Source organism: Hylobates moloch, unplaced genomic scaffold (genome assembly GCF_009828535.3).
Source record: "Hylobates moloch isolate HMO894 unplaced genomic scaffold, HMol_V3 SCAFFOLD_15, whole genome shotgun sequence".
Classification (NCBI taxonomy): domain Eukaryota; kingdom Metazoa; phylum Chordata; class Mammalia; order Primates; family Hylobatidae; genus Hylobates; species Hylobates moloch.
This window is the reverse complement of record NW_026652290.1, coordinates 19,799,135-19,814,587: the sequence shown is the minus strand read 5'-3', so window position 1 is coordinate 19,814,587 and position 15,453 is coordinate 19,799,135.

Sequence of the window (15,453 nt, the reverse complement as noted above, 5' to 3'; positions counted from 1 at the left end):
AAAATTTTCTCCCATTCTGTAGGTTGCCTGTTCACTCTGATGGTAGTTTCTTTTGCTGTGCAGAAGCTCTTTAGTTTAATTAGATCCCATTTGTCAATTTTGGCTTTTGTTGCCACTACTTTTGGTGTTTTAGACATGAAGTCCTTGCCTATGCCTATGTCCTGAATGGTATTGCCTAGGTTTTCTTCTAGGGTTTTTATGGTTTTAGGTCTAACATGTAAGTCTTTAATCCATCTTGAATTAATTTTTGTATAAGGTGTAAGGAAGGGATCCAGTTTCAGCTTTCTATATATGGCTAGCCAGTTTTCCAAGCACCATTTATTAAATAGGGAATCCTTTCCCCATTGCTTGTTTTTGTCAGGTTTGTCAACGATCAGATAGTTGTAGATATGTGGCATTATTTCTGAGGGCTCTGTTCTGTTCCATTGGTCTATATCTCTGTTTTGGTACCACTACCATGCTGTTTTGGTTACTGTAGCCTTGTAGGATAGTTTGAAGTCAGGTAGCGTGATGCCTCCAGCTTTGTTCTTTTGGCTTACGATTGACTTGGCAATGCAAGCTCTTTTTTGGTTCCATGTGAACTTTAAAGTAGTTTTTTCCAATTCTGTGAAGAAAGTCATTGGTAGCTTGATGGGAATGGCATTGAATCTGTAAATTACCTTGGGCAGTATGGCCATTTTCACAATATTGGTTTTTCCTATCCATGAGCATGGAATGTTTTTCCATTTGTTTGTGTCCTCTTTTATTTCCTTGAGCAGTGGTTTGTAGTTCTCCTTGAAGAGGTCCTTCACATCCCTTTAAGTTGGATTCCTAGGTATTTTATTCTCTTTGAAGCAATTGTGAATGAGAGTTCACTCATGATTTGGCTCTCCGTCTGTTACTGGTGTATAAGAATGCTTGTGATTTTTGCACATTGATTTTGTATCCTGAGACTTTGTTGAAGTTGCTTATCAGCTTAAGGAGATTTTGGGCTGAGATGATGGGGATTTCTAGATATACAATCATGGTATCTTATCTTTAAATCTTTTATACCTGAACTCATTTGTGTCCAATTTCATTTACAAATATGATCTAGAACCTTTATATTTGTATTTGTAGCAGAGTTTGTTGTAAAGCCTCAAAGAAACCTGTCTAACTAGCACCACACCACATCCTAATGCTTCTTTTAAAATTTAATTTATTATTTTATTTTATTTTACTTTAAGTTCTGAGATATATGTGCTGAACGTGCAGCTTTGTTACGTAAGTATATATGTGCCATGGTGGTTTGCTGCACCTATCAACCCGTCATCTAGGTTTTAACCCCCACATGCATTAGGTATTTGTCCTAATGCTCTCCCTCCCCTTGCCCCACCACCCCTCAACAGGCGTTGTGTGATGTTCCCCTCCCTGTATCCGTGTGTTCTCATTGTTCAACTCTCATTTATGAGTGAGAACATGCAGTGTTTGGTTTTCTGTTCCTGTGTTACTCTGCTGAGGATGATGGTTTCCAGCTTCATCCACATCCCTGCAATGGACATGACCTCATTCTTTTTTATGGCTGCTTGACCCAGCAATCCCATTACTGGGTATATACCCAAAGGATAATAAATCATTTTACTATAAAGACACATGCACTTGTATGTTTATTGCAGCATTATTTACAATAGCAAAGACTTGGAACCAACCCAAATGCCCATCAATGATAGACTGGGTAAAGAAAATGTGACACATATACATCATGGAATCCTAATGCTTCTTTTTCAGTTCAGTCCATCATTCTCACTTGTTTGCTGATTTGTATAATGCAGGGAGACAGAGTTACCTAAAGTGATGTGACACAACATCACACATCAATCAAAGATTGTTTGAAAAAGGATACAGTTCAGAGTTTTAACAGTTTTACCTTTTGTAAGGAAAAGATTTTAAATCAGTCTTAGGAAAAAAAAATGAAGAGCCAATCCAAAACTGAAAGAAGAAAAAAATACAGTATTGATCCAAATGCTCCTTGCTGAGTCATAAGGAAATTGAAATTGCTCTAAGAAAGGTAACCAGCAGAGCTGATGAAAACCCTGAGGAAAATTTTCAAGATGAGATCACTGCATCATAATTGTTTCATGTAGGCGAGCTCTTCAAGGCTTCAAAGAGAAGGATGGTGGAAACTGAGATTGTTCCCCAGTGAAAGTGCATATAGATAGGTTTAAATTTACTTCTGAAATGTTTCGTGACTCTCAAAGGGATTCAGTTATTTAACTTAGGATGGATCTGGCAGGGAGGTAGGTAATTGGTGTTTTTCTGTGGGAAGAGAATCATCCTAACCTGGAAGGAATAGTAGCAAGTTACTCTATTTTGTTTACATTCAGAGATGGGGAAAGGAATAGTACATAGACCCATCCCCACTAGCTCCTTTCACGCTGGCTACTGAGTAAATCTTATGTGGGGTTTTGACTAATCACCCTAATGTAGCATGTGTTTTCTTAAAAATAATTTAGATTATTTCAACAAAATAATTTTGATAGTCAAAACATTTTTCATAAAGTGATCTTCAGAGGTCTAGAGATAAGTGTGCTTTAGTTTCTCACTTGAAACATGCAAAGTGACACTCATAATACATCTTTCATTTCTATATTAAATAGGGCCATCAGATGATAACAATCCTCTCTTATTTAAATGTGTAGTCATCACCTTTTATTTAGTCAATATCCATATTATAAGTAAGTATACTTCTCTCTGATTTATTCCTTTGAAGTAGGCAAGAATTTTAGAGATTCCTTTGATTCTAAAATATCATTATATCTTAGGAATTATAGGAAGGAGCTCAAATTATGTGAGTTCATATGTTCAATGAGAACTTATGTGAAAATCTAGAAAAACAAATGTCTCCAAATTAGGGATCAGCATTTGATGAAAGTCTAATACTTTTTCTGATAAAATGATGAGGCTAGACAAAACCTAGATAAGAAATGTAAATTGTTTCTTTGGATAGGACTTTCTCTAATTTTATAAACCTATTCAAAATAGCCATTGAGCTAGGTGGGCCATGTAAATCCAATGGTGTCATTGGTATCAATTCCATGTTGACTCTTTTTCACTACCCGAGAGCATCCAAACATGACTTCTGAAAAGGGAATCCTAGTATGTCGTTAGTCACCAATAAATATTTTTTGACTAAATAAATCATATTATATGTGAAGTGAGTATCAGGAGGGACATGATCTCTGCCTATGGAGCCCACAGGGAGCAAAGAGAAAGAAAGGCAAACACACAATGATAAATTACTTCTTAAAACAATGTGTATGCGAAGTGCTACATAAGTGTTTATTGTGCTATCAGTCAACCAACCCAGACAGAAATGAGGGTGGGGAATGTTTTCAGGACCACAGTAATGGTTTTCTCCTTCAGTAATGGAAAGAATATAATTAAGTAAGAATCAAGATTTGGGAGGCTGAGGCAGAAGAATCGCTTGAGTCAGGAGTTTGAGACCAGCCTGGGCAACATAGTGGTACCCTGTCTCTATAAAAAAATTAAAAAAAAAAAAAAAAAACAGCTGAAGTGGTGGCATTCATCTGTAGTCCCAGCTACTCGAGAGGCTGAGATGGGAGAATCACTTGAGCCCGGGAGGTTGAAGCTGCATTGAGCCTTGATTGACCCACTGCACTCCAGCCTGGGCAACAGAAAAACAGAGAGAGACCTTGTCTCAAAAAAGAAAGAAAAAAATTGAATGGGATTCTAAGAACCATCTGATGCTAAAATCACTTCACTTTTTTTTTTTTTTTTTTTTTTTTTTTTTTTTTGAGATGGAGTTTCACTCTTGTTGCCCAGGCTGGAGTGCAATGGCACAATCTCGGCTCACTGCAACCTCTGCCGCCTCCTGGGTTCAAGCAATTCTCCTGCCTCAGCCTCCCGAGTAGCTGGGATTACAGGCATGTGCCACCATGCCCAGCTAATTTTGTATTTTTAGTAGAGATGGGGTTTCTCCGTTAGTCAGGCTTGTCTCGAACTCCTGACCTCAGGTGATCTGCCCACCTCGGCCTCCCAAGTTGCTGGGATTACAGGCATGAGCCACCACGCCCAGCCCACTTCACTTCTTTAAAATTCCCAACAAATGGTTTTTAAATGTTTTCATAACCAATCTCAGAGGTGTGGAAATTTCTACCTCCTGGGTATTTCATTCCATCTTTGGATAGCTTGGTTTCATATTGGGAGGAAATTGCTCTTTTCCATGTTCTGCCTTTTGATCTGAATCCCACCACTTTAAAAACAAACAGAGTTAGTTTAATTCTTGTTCCATATGGTCACATTAAAATACTGGAGAAAGGCTTTCATATTTTCCCCAAGACTTTTCTTCTCTTAGCAAATATCTCTAGTTTCTTTGATGGAATATCCCCAATTTATTTAGTAACACTGATCATTGTCCTCCAAGTGGGATGTATTTTGTTTAATTTTCGTCTGTTAAAATGTGGTGAACTATTTATAGTTTGAATCTTTTTAGGTCTCATAGATCTTTTTAGACCAGTGTGTGTAAGATTAACATTTATTCTTATTAAATGAGATGAAAGCTTTTTGAATCTCATGCAGCCACCACTGTATTTCAGGTCCCTGAGTGTTAATGATATGAGATAATATAATTACTTTGCCCTCTATATCATGAGAAGAATTGTTAAAAATCAAACTGGTAATAAACATGTAAAAAACAATTACTTTCTCTTCCTCTCCATTTTCTATTAATATGGAGGTGTGTGTTTTTTGTGTATAAGTAGCATCTATTGAATATTATTATTTGAAAAACTCCACACTTAGCTTTAGACAAGGAAAGGGGAGAATAGAAGATAAATAAATATGAAACTCTTCTACTTGCAAATTATAGTGAAAATCATGTCACATTTAATGTCAGAGAGTTCAGGATTTGTATCTTATACCTACTGCACTAGCTGTGTGACATTGAGGACATTACTAACCTCTGAATTTAGATTTTCTGATGTGGAAACACACATATACACCAGCCTAAGCTTCTTTACTGAAATACTCCTCCCACGCTCTAGTTTGGAATTATAAACACTAAAAGGCTGTATTACTATTGATGTGTCTGGGTCATTACATTATATTAAGAATCCAAAAAATTAAAAAAGTGAGGAAATACTTTTCTCAAATAAGCAAGTGAGTATTCTTTCAGCCTGTCGAATTTCAAAACAGTTATAAGTACCTTACTTATTAGGACATCCTCATGAGGACTGAATTGTTGTATGCACGTACCTGGCTCTTGGTAGCTAGATTTTTTTCTCTTCATAAAATTTTACAATAGCCTGGGGGAAATGGACAAGTCCACAAATAATAGAAGAGTTTGAATGAAAGCTGTGGGTAGGTGGGAGGAAAATGTCTTCAATGTCAGATGTGTTTAAGTTGCCAGCCAAATGCTTCCAATTTTGAATTCTGGTGTGGTGACATATGCTTTTAAATTCCATCCTGGCAAAAGTAGATAATTGGAGGGTAGAAACATAATCTGGAAATAAGATCTGCTTTGGGTTACAAGACAATATACATATGATGCTACCCTTAACAAAGAGATTTCCTGCAAAAATAAGAATACATCGTCACTGAGGTGTCTTCATTTATTAAAGTTACATTTCTCTCTTTTAGCTCCAATTCTTCAAAGTCAACAAATATATGTGAATAAGATACTCATTTTCAGCTCTTAGATTGTTCAAATGTGATTCAACATTCAGTTTAACAGAGAAATTGCATTTACAGAGCATCCTCTGCTCTTATCAATGCCTTATTTTATGCGTATCACTGTTTGTGTGTGTGTGTGTGCACGCGCACGCGTGTGTGAGATATTTTCGCTCCCTCTCCTCAAAGCGCAACCTTCTTTTTCTTTCGGTCAGGAAGGTCTTGCTGCTACTATCTATTGTTATTGTATCTAGTCCAGAGCAATGACCTTCAGGGTGATCTTTTCAAGACAATACCGTTTCTCAGCATTTGATTCTCACCTCAGAAGTGACAGCTGGCTTTAACACTCTTTCCATGCACCCTCTCTGAGTAAAGAACAAAGTTCACAGCAATCGTAGGTAAAATTAGCAAATAAAAAGTGATTGCTAGGTCTTGAAGATAGCATTTTCCGAGTGATGCTGTGAATTACCATTTAATTCAAGCCTTCCTCACCCTAGAACAGGCTCTCACCTGAGAGGAACTATGCACCAAGAGTACCAACAACCACTACCAGCAGGCTATGAAAGCACAGAAATCAAATGACATCAAACACTGTGGAAATTAGAGATGATAGTTCTGTTTTCCTGAATTTTAATGTAGTTGAAATAATGGAACAAACAAGTGTCATTAGTTATTGCAATGTGAAAATAAAACACTTGCTTTATTTAAAAAAAAAAACCCTAAATTAGCAAGGCCCAACAACCTGAAAATCTCCGCAAAGAATAGTCCAGGCAACGAATGCCTTATTTGGTACAACATTGATTTAACTGCTTTGGGCCCTACAAAGACCACAAAACCACAGGGTGTATTGATGTATTTCCTGTTTCCATATATGCCTGTGTTACTTCAGATAAGTGTCATTCTATGTTTCAGAGTAAAGCAGACATTCCTTTATGTCATGGGAAATTCAATGCTTCTTTACTCAAATACTCATGCCATGCTCCAGTTTGGAGTTATAACCACTAAAAGGCTTTCTTCTTAGTGATGAGTCTGGATTATTGCATTATATTAAGATTCCTAAAAAGAAAAAGGTGAGACCATACTTTTATCAAATCAGCAAGTGAGTATTCTATCAGCTTGGCATATTTCAATGCCTATGTCAAGATTAAGGGCAGCAAAGACCAAAGCAAAATTTTCAGGAAAGGACAGAGATTATGGCTGTTGAAAAGACTGCATTTATACTTGAGCTCAGAAAGCAAAGTACTGCCCACAATAGACCTCTGCAAGAAATTTAAACTGTGAATTAACCGGATGACTTTGATGGAGAAGTGGAACAATTCGATTCCTCTTGGAGGTCAAGTGACATGTAGTTAGATATGGGAAGAAAAATCAAATCAATTGGTGATGTGCAGAAAGATTCTTAGTGACTCAATTTTAAAAAACTAAAAATAATGCAGTCTTTTAGCCTGATATTTCATGTGTTTTATAGTCTTCTGCATTCCTGGAATTTTAGGGTACAAGAATGAATATAAGGAATATAAATTAGATCAAAACATTGAATTATTAAGATTGGTAGGGTTGAAATAACTTCACTCTCTAAGTAATACAACTCATCTGAATTTAAACATAACTAAATCAAAACCTAAAGAGGCAAAATGTTTTATCAAAAAACACTTACCAGTAAATAGTAAGTAAGATCTTCCTATTTTGATTCTAAAAAGGGAAAAAATAAAACAGAAAAACTGTCACCTCTAGAAAAACTGGATTAACCACTGTCTTAGTCAACTGCCTTGATTTGTTTTTCTTTTATATATTATTAGTATTTCAATACTATGAGGTATTAACACCAGGCCTTTCCTCTGATATTATGCTTTCTTTTTTTAAATTTTACAATATATTTTTACAAATCTTTTACTTGATGTGGATTCATTACCAACTCAATATCTCTTTCCTTCTGTTCTCTAGTTCTCTTTAATCGCAATATTCTAAATCTGGGGAAGTGTATTTATATTTCTGGAGTTTGTAGAAAGAGATGTTGTATTTAAGTCACTATTTAAATCTCCCTTTTATCAATTTACAATCTGGTTTCTCTTTTACAGAATTAAGAAGTGCAAACAGAACAGTCTTAAAATCCAAAAACTATAACTAAGTTCCATTCTTATAGGGGTCTCCTAAGTGAGCCTATAGCAATACACACACACATGCACACACACACCAGAATTCTTTAAGTGAAGGACAAATCTTCATCTAACCTATGGCACAAGGGGTGGAATATCATAGTGTGCACAGCTAGCCAAGAAGGATATTTTCTAAGATAATCTGCACACAGTTTCATAGTAGTATCTGGTTTTTGTATCCAACTATGTGGATCTGCTCCACATGTAAACACACTGATTTGTCATCATTTTTGACTCTTAGACATCATCAAATATCAGATTAATAACATGGACTGTTCTGACTGCTTTTTGTTGCCCAACTAAACTCTAAATATCTTCCAAGAGCTAGCCAAAGTAACATATCTTTGCAATCTTCTCCAAATCATGAGATCCATAGTAATGTAATAGTTTAGGCTATTTGAAGACTGAGAACAGTATATTGTTGTGACATCATTAGAATATATTGTATGTTTGTCATATACTATTCAACTCTTGTACATACTGCTATTTTCTGTGTGTGTTTTCTTAAGATGTTTTGTCAAAATTAATTCCCAGGCCCTTCTGTATTGAGTGGGAAAGACCCCCATGGATGGGAAGTGATATCCCATAATGAAAAGAAATGGTACTTTTGATGCAACATATTATGCATTCTAGGGGCTATAATTCTGTTACAGAGTTAGTTAAAACTAAACAACTTCATCTGGTAAGTTTACAAATGAGAAACCATATATTTATTTATATTCAAAGATAAACTGTACACGAGATTGGAATATTTATGTCCACTGAGACCGAAGAAGTTCAGGTCAAAACCAGAGGATACATTTTACATTATCTGATTTTTCAAATACATAACAAAAAATTTCTATCTAGTAAACAGCTTATGGAGCTAGGAAACTTCAAGTAAAATTTAGAAATATCATTGGTTTTCCAAGGTATAATACATGGAGTATACGATTGTCCATATCATGCAAACTTTTATGTAACTTTTTATTACCTATATATTTTGCACTTAATCACATACTGTCATAGGTTAGGGAAATATTGTAGGTTAGGGATACAGGAATTAAAACAAAGTGACTTCTAAATTCAACTATGCCATTAACCAGCTCTTGGCTTTTTTCACATCATTTTAACTTCTCTGTGTATCATTTTTCCATTCAAGAGCAATACTATTAATATAAATAACAATTTTCTTTTATTGAATATATAATACATCTGGGAATTATCCAATGTGTTTAACAGGTATAATATACTGTATTTCTCAAAACAAACTTAGGAGTAGGTGGTACCATTTTTTCTATTTTATAAATGGAGAACTGAGGAAAAAAATATATATAACTTACAGAAAGAAACAGTAAATGACAAAGCTGGGATTCAGACTCAGTCTTTCCTACTCCAACACCCTTGCACTCAACCAGTATCCTTCACCCCCTCCTAAGTTAAATATAATAGTTTTCAGTCCTTTCTGCTTTATGGTATTTTTATGAAGTGCAAATAAAATGATAATATGGAAAACTGATTTGGAAAATATAGCGATGTTTTAAATGTGAATTCAATATCAGTTACTCTTCTGTGTGTTGGGTTTGAAGAAGCCCCACAGTGTAGTCTTTCCCCTGAGAAAAGCTGCAAATGGCCCACTGCAGAAGAGCTGCAAACTACCCATCCAGACACCTGGATGGAGATATTTTCTTGATGAATGTACCAGAGTCTTGAAGTTCCAAAGTTCTGAACTATTTAGTGTGCCATAGGGATTTGTGAATGTTGACTCAGATCTAAATTAAATTAGAAAGAAATTCAGGTCAAAATAATACAAGAAATATTTATGAAATTGCAACAATAAAATATTAAGGTGATAGAGATGCATATTCTCTGGCTAGTACAATCTTCCTATAATTCAGAGTTGCCAGAGAATACCAGTTTGCAATTACAGAGCAGTTTCCATAGTAAAATGTCGATTTATTTATATTTTTTAGCATCTTTGTCTTTTATTATTATTATTATTATTACACTTTAAGTTTTAGGGTACATGTGCACAATGTGCAGGTTTGTTACAATGTGCAGGTTGTTGGACATTTGGGTTGGTTCCAAGTTTTTGCTATTGTGAATAGTGCCGCAATAAACATATGTGTGCATGTGTCTTTATAGCAGCATGGTTTATAGTCCTTTGGATATATACCCAGTAATGAGATGGCTGGGTCAAATGGTATTTCTAGTTCTAGATCCCTGAGGAATCGCCACACCGACTTCCACAATGGTTGAACTAGTTTACAGTCCCACCAACAGTGTAAAAGTGTTCCTATTTTTCCACATCCTCTCCAGCACCTGTTGTTTCCTGACTTTTTAATGATGGCCATTCTAACTGGTGTGAGATGGTATCTCATTGTGGTTTTGATTTGCATTTCTCTGATGGCCAGTGATGATGAGCATTTTTTCATGTGTTTTTTTGGCTGCATAAATGTCTTCTTTTGAGAAGTGTCTGTTCATATCCTTCGCCCACTTTTTGATGGGGTTGTTTGTTTTTTTCTTGTAAATTTGTTTGAGTTCATTATAGATTCTGGATATTAGCCCTTTGTCAGATGAGTAGGTTGCAAAAATTTTCTTCCATTCTGTAGGTTGCCTGTTCACTCTGATGGTAGTTTCTTTTGCTGTGCAGAAGCTTTTTAGTTTAATTAGATCCCATTTGTCAATTTTGGCTTTTGTTGCCATTGCTTTTGGTGTTTTAGACATGAAGTCCTTGCCCATGCCTATGTCCTGAATGGTATTGCCTAGGTTTTCTTCTAGGGTTTTTATGGTTTTAGGTCTAACATGTAAGTCTTTAATCCATCTTGAATTAATTAATTTTTATTAAAAACCATCAGTCTTTGTACATCCTTTTGGTAGTTTCATTAAATAGAATGAGGAAGACAAAGAAAGAGATTGGGATAAGTGAAGTCTATTTTGTTCAGCACTAATCTATTCCCAGAATGTTTTGTATTTTGTTTTTAATAGAAATTTTATGAAGTGTTTGATATGAATCTATTATTTATCAAATAAGGCAAAATGTAGACTGTATGCTTTCTTTTATAACAAAGTGAAAATTTATAAAATTTTTAATAACTCAGGTTCTGGATTTCATGTTGAAGGATTATCAGTAAGGCAGGGCATTCATAATTATCCATCTTTGTCCTAGATAGGAATCAGTAACTTTTCTTCAGTTATTTCAGCAATAATATTCACTGCTTTAACAACTGATGGCTTACACGGGCCCCATGATCTTGTGCCAGTTACCTTTCTTCGTTTTTCTTGCTAACGTTGCTCCTGATGGCTCCGCAAGCAGGCTCCTGAGCAACAGCTTTTGCTCTTGCAGTCCCCTCTGCCTGGAATGCACCGCTCCCAGATATCCAATTATTGAAACATTTCTTCTCTTTCAAAATTTTGGTCAAATGTCACTGACTCAATGCGTCCTATCTGGACCTTCTTATTTATTACTACAATTTGCCTCTTCTGGCCACTAGATTCTTATTCTCTTCCTTACTCTGCTCTACCGTTTCTTTCTTTGTTTAATGATGCTATCAACTTCTAAAATATTACATAATGTACTTATGTGTTATGTTGATTGTTGATGGACTTTCTCGCCCTTATAGAATTTTAGCTCTGTGAAAAAAAAAAAAAAAGGATTTTCTTTTTTATACTTTATTCAATGATGTATCCCAAATGCCTTGGAGAGCTCCTGACATATAGTAGATGTTTAGTAAGTATTTTTAAAAATAAATAAATAGCAACATCTAAGTTAGATAGTCTAGAGCAAGCCCTGTAGCTCATTTATGTCATGAGGGACCCAAGCAGTGGTGTGCTGGATGTTCTGTGATTGGTAAATTCAACTATAGTTAGATTATTTACACATTAAAATTGGAAAATGCTGCAAATCAGGATTTTTGTTTATTTGTTTGTTTTTTGCCCTCAGAGAGTAATTTATGTTCACACCTCAGAACTCAGGTTTTTTTTATTCCATTTGTTCCGCCATCCTCATAGTTTTGTATTTTGGTCATTGTGCATGTTACTTCTGATTGAAAGATGACTACCACCTCAGTGGGTATCATGACTTTATTTAATGTTTTATACGTTTATTGAGGGGAAAGTAAAAGCAGATTCTCAGCATACTATCTGTGTTATCAGACAGTCAAAATCCTTCCAGAAGGCTTTTAAAATAATAATACTAACCTCTCATTTGCCCATACTTATCATATGACTATATGTTATTTGCACAGAAGACTACAAAAATAAATTTCTAACAGTGGATGATGTTCTACCACTACTGCATTACAGTAATCATAGTTCATCTTCTGGTAACGTAATTGCATTTCTGAACAAAAATCAAGAATTAGTTGCCAGGAAAGAAGGGGAGTATAAAGTCTGTAAGATTGCCAATTCAGAGTGACTGCTACTGAAGGAAGAGACCATGATAAATGATTTCTTAAGTATTAAAAACCTTTTAAAGAACAGAAAAATGAGCATCTGAAATTTTGAGACGAGGCAGAGGCATATGAATTTTAAACAATATCCACAACTGGGAGGAAAGGGCAACAAACATTTTGGCATTGAGAGAACAAATTTCCTTAGAGGTCACATATGGTAGATTAGGATGTAGGATCTACGGTAGTACGGGAAATGCATTTGTTCTTACAGAAAAATACAATTCTATATGTGTTGTTTCTTTGCCCTCTGGAAAATGACAATCTGGAATTAACCTTAACACCTTTTGTGATATATTGTATGCCTAATATACACTGTGAAAGAGAGTTTCAAATACAACTTTCAAATCTTTCTTCTTTGAGATTGGTACATTTTTTTTCTATCCACAGATTTGCCATTTAGCCTATTTTAAGTAGTACCATAGGGAGGTAACTTTTAAATACATATATGGGCATCATTTTCTTGACAAATCTTCCACAACTAAGCAGTGTTCTCATCCAAAGATAACTTTAATATCTAAAGGGCAAGGACCAGAGTTTGATTTGTTCTTAAAAAAGAAGTCAGCAAGAAAGCAATTGACTTCTATTTAGATGGTGGCAGGTGCTCTCAACGATTTAGATCTTGAAATAAGGGCAGACTTGTATTTAAAAAGAAAAAGGAAAAACAATCTAGAGGGACCAAGAGCCCATTTCAGTTCAATTCAGTTGTGTTGATTATATTTCTTGAACATCTCTTGAATCAATTTTTACCTCACTTTCTTCACCACAGCTATGATAGCGACAATAGCCCCTCCCCAATTTATTCTCCACACTGTACCCAGCGTTATCTATCTAACACCAAATGAGATTGCATCAAACCTCTGGTAACCAAAAAACAAAACTGAAAAATCATGTCTCCCAATATCAAGTCCAAACTTTTCAGCATAGCATAAAACTTTTGACAGGTACCAAGTTATAAAGTCAGTCTCATCTCTCTATATTCTACCTGCTCTAGTACACAGAATCACGCCCTTTTCCCAGAATAACCCATACTTGTGCCTGTTTGAATATACTGTTTTTTTCTAATATAACAAATCTTCCCTGTCTGAAAGAAAGGTCACTTTTCAATTAATTTCTAGCCTCTGCATTGATGTGTCCTCTAAACCTACCATCCTAATCACAAGCTCTTTTCCACACCTGTTCTTATAATAATATTTAATTCAAGTTTAGTCCTGAATTAGACTTTGTAATATTTAAGTGTATTTGTTTTGGGTGTTTATATATCTCACTTCACACTTTGAGTTCTGAAAGAGTTAAGAATGCCTTATCATATTTGCATATTTCAGGACCAGGAAAGTTGAAATTCTTTTTGTATGAACAGATTAATAAATAATTATTATGAATGTAATACATAGCCAGAAAAATCTTTTTATAAAAAGGAATGTATAGGCAAATGCTAATTTAATAAATAATAACATAAGATAATAGCAAAATGCATCCAAGGGTGATACAGACAAAATTCACCAAACTATTCAGAAAAGTAAGTAGATGAAATCTGTTATAATTTTTACTTACAGTTACTGATGGGGATTGGGACTTTATTTGGATTTTCACATAAGCCTACATTTTGCATAGTCAGAAAAGAATTATAGAATGTCTAGGAGGAAAGTAAGACAATGTCAGGAAGCAGCGATGGCTTCAAGGATGGTACGAAGCTGTGATTTTGGTGGGAGTGTAAGCTGAATGACACCTTCAGTTTATGCTTGCTGGTAATAAGAGGCATGATTCCATAGAATAGAAGTTGTGGAAGACTGCTAGGTCAAAGTTAGAAGTTTGGAGTTGGAATCCCACTCCTGCTTTCTTATTGTGAAATTTTCAATATGGTTGTTGTGATAATCACATTCAATAATGCAGGTGAAATTCCCCAGCACATTGAGTAGCAATAGTAAGAGCTCAAAAATCATTAGCTTTATCTGAATAGGATTAGAAAAAAAGTGAGGCTTCCTTGAGTCTTTAATGCACATGCAATATGATTCAATGTTATGTAAAAGTGAGCTATATTAAAACTCAAGAATCATAAAAGTAGTGCTTTTCCTTCTTCCCATTTGCTCATAATTGTTTCCTACGTGATTAGCAAATAGGGTCAAAATTTTAGCATAATTCAGGATCAAAAACCTGTGTTTAGTTTACCTCATCTCTGGAAGAGAGTGCCACTTTGGCAACAGATTCTTAGAGGTGCATAAACAGAATGTCAAACAAACCAAATATAAGTTAAAAATCTAAGCATGCAAGTTTCCTTAGAAGAAAAAATTTCTGGTCTTTAAGAAATATGAAGATCATCTACTCCCACTCTGTCAAATTATTGATAAGAAAATTGAGCCCTGGGGAGATCAAGCAATTATCTAAAGCAACAGTTAGTCTAGCAGATGGCTTCTAGAGGAATAGTCTCCATGATTTCTAAGCCTGTGCTTCCTTCTCATTGGGTCTAGGTGGGCATCTGTCAGCAACGGTAAGGTCAAGCCAGGGTCTTTATCTTTAGATCTTTTAGGTAACTCACTTGTGCTCAATACAAACCCAATTTTAAGGAATGAAGAGATGCCCAGACAAAAACCCAAAATTACATTTGCAGCAAAACCCCTGCTATTTCAGTACATTAGCTACAGATTCAATAAAGGTAAAGTGGTTGTTAAGCTTTTCAGCTTGAATGGCATCATTTTTTTATTGCACTTGGAAGAAAAATGTGGTGGCACCCACCCAAAATCATAAAACCAGAGCATCTAACAAAAGATGCTGTGAGCCTTGAGCTCCCACTCTGTAAATCACCTGAAATTTACAGCTGCACCTGCAAGCCCAAGCACGAGGCTGAACTCTTAGATAAATAGAATCGCTCAGTGTTCCCTGAATGTGCACGGTTAGCAAAACTGGGCCCTTAGCCCAAGTGGGGCTTCAGACTTACCCAAACTGGCTGCTCCTACTTAGCCAAAATCAATTGGAGCTTTGGGGATTAAATATATGTAGACTTAGTGTCAATCTTTTAGATGTTCTAAAGGAGTCTACAATAAGACATGTGGAGAAACACATGAATATGCCACAAATCATAGGATATTTGATCCATTTCTAACTTTCTCTAGTTTTTCTGTTTTCCTTCTTATTTTTAAAAATTAACAAATCTTATTTTGAGAATCAGTCAAACATTAGCAGGATATTTATAGAGAAAATTCTGTACATTATATTGGATCAGG